Source organism: Triticum aestivum, chromosome 7A (assembly GCF_018294505.1).
Source record: "Triticum aestivum cultivar Chinese Spring chromosome 7A, IWGSC CS RefSeq v2.1, whole genome shotgun sequence".
Taxonomy (NCBI): domain Eukaryota; kingdom Viridiplantae; phylum Streptophyta; class Magnoliopsida; order Poales; family Poaceae; genus Triticum; species Triticum aestivum.
In genome coordinates this window covers 701,527,750-701,532,790 of record NC_057812.1, presented here as the reverse complement: position 1 = coordinate 701,532,790, position 5,041 = coordinate 701,527,750, and positions in this window count along the sequence as shown.

Sequence of the window (5,041 nt, the reverse complement as noted above, 5' to 3'; positions counted from 1 at the left end):
TACATATAATTTCTCCTAATTGGTGCCTTCGGAGCCAGTGACATTAGCCTAGCTAATTGGTGCCTTCGGAGCACGATAACAATTGAAAGTGGCTCATGGGGGCGGTAGTGGGTAATAGTATTCTCCTTTGGGATCTATGACCTGGTCGAGCAAAAATCCCGCTATTTCCTCTTGAATTGCCTCTATGCGGTCCTGTGCTAGGAGCTTGTCCCGCACCTCTTTGAACTGTTAAGAAGGAGATCAATATGCATGTGTATTAGTTGTGTGACTAGATATCGATAATGGTGTAAAAATTGTGAATAGTGTTCTGACAATCGATATCATACCTACTCCTGTCTTTGAGATTTGCTCTTTTCGGGCGCCATCATGCGAATGTTCTCGCAAACGTAGTATGCACATAGATCATTCCCCGGCGCCTGCTTCAGGGCCTTTACGAGAATGGAATTTGATCAGATAATAATTAATCAAGCATGATAATTAAAGAGATGGCAGCTAGCTAGTACTACTTAATTACTTACCTTGGGTCGATACCATTTCAGACTTTGTTTCCATGGGCCTGGAGTGACCTTGATGAACTTTGCCCAAGCCTTGCCCGCTGACAAAGAAAATGAATAAATGGGTTATTAAATAGTTGTTATCAGGAAATGACGAACACATTAAATAGGCTGAGATATAGTTAATAATGATTGAAATTACCTGTTGACTATCCCCTTCACGATGGTGTAGTCACTTGCTTTCTTAAGTAGCGAGTCTAGTACTTCAACTGTTCCTTCATCAACTTTAACGAATAATAAGAACCAGTGATATCTGCTTGCACACATGTTTATATGTCTTAATTAAGCGGGCATATGTAAGCAAAAACATGTAGCTATAGCTAGTAGGAAAAACAGAATTTGTAGTACAAGACAGTGTGACTCACTGGAAGTTGTAAGGAAGTAGTATATCTTCATTGTATTTGAGTTCCTTGAAGAACTGTAGCATGCTTTCCTCTACACATTTTGCGTGATATGGATCTATTTTCCATGTGTATTCATTAATGGTATTTGGGTCAACAAACCTAATGCCATAGCGTCCACCTTTTTCATTTCATAGATCTTCATCCTGCATAATACCACAGAAAAGAATATAGTGAGGATAATTACAGGTAATGATTGATCAAAATGATCAGCTAGCTTGAGACTTAAATTACAGAAAGAAATCACTTACAGACAATAGCAACTGACGATAGATTTGTCGAGTGCGTCTTTATTGTATAGCTGAAAAAGTTCTGAATACTCAACGGTCACAACTTTCTTATGGTAGTAATGCTTCTCGTTGACATTCACCATGAGGGACTCTCGATTGGAAATCTTGGTAATGTTCATGTACCATTGATGCAATTCATACATTCTTGTTGGGAGCTTATTGACCTCCTCTGGCTCGACCAAAGGTTGGCCCCGGGCATATTTCCGTTTTATTTCCTCCTCTCTAGTCGGAAACATGGGCTCGATATCGAGGAGTTGTCCAACAGTGATCCCGATCGATTTAGCCTGCGCAATATGCTCCTCGGTTATTACCACATCGCCCACCCCGGGAACGTTAACGGTTTGCCCACAATAATATTGGGGGCACCTACTCTCATGTGTTGTTGGCACAACAAGCAGGGAGATTGATTGCGCCGCCTGTTTTCCCAGCTGGGGAACGGTTTTACCGCTCCTTTTGCCAGCTGATTTGCTCGAGCTCGAGCTCGCCTCTTTCTGTAGACGTGCTCGATTTAACTTCCTGAGGTGGCGCTCATAATCTGTGTCAACAGGCTTGGGAGCTGGTGGTCTAGCCATACGAATGAAGTGGTCAATCTTTTCCACAGGCACTTTCTCCCTTGGCGACAGTGGCGGTTTCGGTGCAAAATGGGTTTCCACCTTGGCCTTCGATATGGCAACGTTTTCCTCCTCGGACTTGTCGTAAGGCCTTTGCGGAAGAGGCGCGAGGCTTGGACCATATTGAAATCGCTTGCCTCCGCCTGTACCTGCAGTACTACCTCGACTTGTACCGCTACGCACCATAGCTGAGGCGGCTCTCTTCCGTGATTGCTGAGGCGGCGAAGACGGCTGACGTGGCTGAGTTGGAGGAGGAGGAGTGGCCTGAAGCTGTGCCGGACTTGGAGGAGGAGTGGCCTGAAGCTGTGCCGGACTTGGAGAAGGAGTGGCCTGACGCTTTGCCGGACTTGGAGGAGGAGTGGCCTGAAGCTGTGCCGGACTTGGAGGAGGAGTGGCCTGACGCGTTGGTGGACTTGGAGGAGCGGGAGTCTGCTGACTCGGTGGCGAACTGCGACGAGGAGTTGGATGACGCGGTGTTGGTGGCCTTCGAAAGATGATGCAATCCTTTCTTCATAGGATGATACGATGGTTGGCCTTTCCTAGTGTGTGCTCATCGTCACCTCCAGCAATGTCAAGCTCTAGCCCCGAATATTGGTCCACCACCTCATCAACCAAGACACGAGCATAGCCCGCTGGAATCGGGTTGCAATGGAAGGTTGCCTCGGGGGGATTTGTAAAAGCAAGGGCGTCCGCCACCTTCATGGATATGTTCTTCATTTTGAAGTGTAGCTCGCAGTTAGTGTTCTCCATGATGTTATCCACTGGGTAGCGCTATCCAGCAATGAGTCGCCCGGGGCGGAACCCACGCTGCTTCTCGGCATGGATGGGACGGTGCTATCCATTGGTGGATCATCCGCTAGCTGCTGAGACCCCCTTTGATGGCTAAGTGAGTCGATCTGCTCCTGCTGCCGCTGGAATTTGATTGCCAAGTCCGTGTGCGCAGATTCTAGGCCTTGAAGGCGTTCATAGTCTAGCTTCCTCTGCTCCTCCTCCATCTTCCTCTTCTTCTCCTCCACAATCTTCTTTCTCGCACAGGTTCTGTAGTCGGCGTTCCAGTTCGAAAACCCCTCATACCACGGAATAGCGCCCATGCCTCGTGTTCTTTCCGGGTGTTCAGGATTTCCCAGGACACGCGTAAGCTCGTCGTTCTCTCTGTTGGGCTCGAACAACCCGGATCGAGCCTCTTCTATTGCAACAAGTAGCTTATCTTCGGCTCCGTCCAGACATGCCTTCTTCGAAACTTTGCCTGTCTTCGGGTCCAACTCCCCCCCATGCGCATAGAACCAAGTCCTGCACCTGGGGGCCAGCTCAATGTTTCTGGAGTGACACCTGCATCCAGCATCTCTTTCTCAGACTTATCCCACTTAGGCATTCCCACCACATAGCCACCTGGCCCCAACTTATGGAACTTATCCTTTTTTGCGGCATTGGCCTTGTTTATTCTCGGCCGTTCCTTAGATAATTCCGAATCCTTAAATTTCACGAAATCGTCCCAATGAGCACTTTGGTTCTCTAGTGTTCCCTCGAATACTGGAGTCTTCCTTCCTCCATTGACGTACTTGGCCCATTCACGAATCTTGTGGTTCTTGAATGCAACCGCCATCTTCCTAAGAGCAGCGTCCTTGACTTTCTCCACATCTGCATCTGTGAAATGATCTGGTAGGGTGAAATGTTCCATGAGCGTTTCCCAAAGCAAATGTTTTTGTCTGTCGTCGACAAAAGTAACTCCTGGACGTGGCTTTGCTGGCTCTCTCCATTTTTGAAGGGAGATCGGGAGTTGGTCCTTCACAAGAACTCCGCACTGACGAACGAACTTGTCCGCAATCTTCTTAGGCGCGAATGGTTCGCCATTAGGTCTGATTGCCTCGATATTGTACTTTACGTCCTCCTTCAACTTTTTGTTCGGGCCTCGTTTCATCCTGTTGCCTGAAGATTTGCTTGATCCGGATGGCTGAAAGAAGAAAGATCGATTCGTTAATATATCTTCAAGTCATTTAAAACATGTGATGATCACCAGATGCCTGCTTATATAAATATATATACCTCGCCGGTCTTTGTTGTTTTAAGATCAACATTTTCTTCGTCATGTTCATAGTTCATGACTTCATCAATTCGGTCGTCGCGATCGAATATCATATCACCCTCCCCGGTGTTGTTTAGATATTCAGAGCCGTCATAATCTTCGTCATTCTGATCATCATCTGGCCCGCGAGGATTGCGTATGATATTGAACAGGGCCTCTTCTCCCTATCTGTCGGTATTGTCCGCCATAGGTTTTGTTTAACTAATCCAAAAGAAATATATTCAAATTACAATGCATGGATGCAATCAATTAATAAGGAAAAACTGAATCAATCATAGTACATAATAAGCATCATCGAATATAATCTCGAATACGTCGTATCGAATAATAGATATAATCTCGAATACATCATCTCGAATAATAGATATAATCTCGAATACATCGTCTCGAATAATAGATATAATCTCGAATACATCGTCGGATCATGCGGCGCGGGCGGTGGACACCCAAAGAGAAGGAACCCTCACAGGATCATAGCTGAAGTGAGATCCCTGAAGAAACTGCCAAGTATTGGAGAACCTGCCACCCTCTAACGCAACCATGTAGCGATGGACGTGCTCGTCCTCCTCCCTGACATGGCGACGTACCACCTCCGGCGGGGCCGGCTCCCTCCGCACCAAAACTGGCCCACGCGAACGCCACCAAACGAGATCAGGGTCGACGACCGGGGCCGGGTTCCTCATCAAGCGGCGCGCCCCTCCAGGCAGCACCTCCCAGTGCCAGCCCGGCGGAGCCCAGTCCCGGACATGGGTCGGCCGGACGTCGTCGCGGACGGGTCGATGGCGAGGATGCGGGCCGGGCATCGTCGAGAAGAAATACTAGCTATATGCCCGCAAAAAGTAACATTTTTTTAATGATTGGATTTTGATAACTAAAATTTCTAACATTTCTATATAACTAACATTCCTATAACATTTGTAACAATGCTATATAACTAACATTTCTAATATTTCTATAACTAAAAAACAGAAAAAAATTATAACATTTCTATATATATAACTAACATTTGTATAATATTTCTAATATTTCTATAACTAAAAAAAAGAAAAATTTCTAACTTTTTTATAACTATTTCTATAACTAAAAAACAGAAAAATTCCTA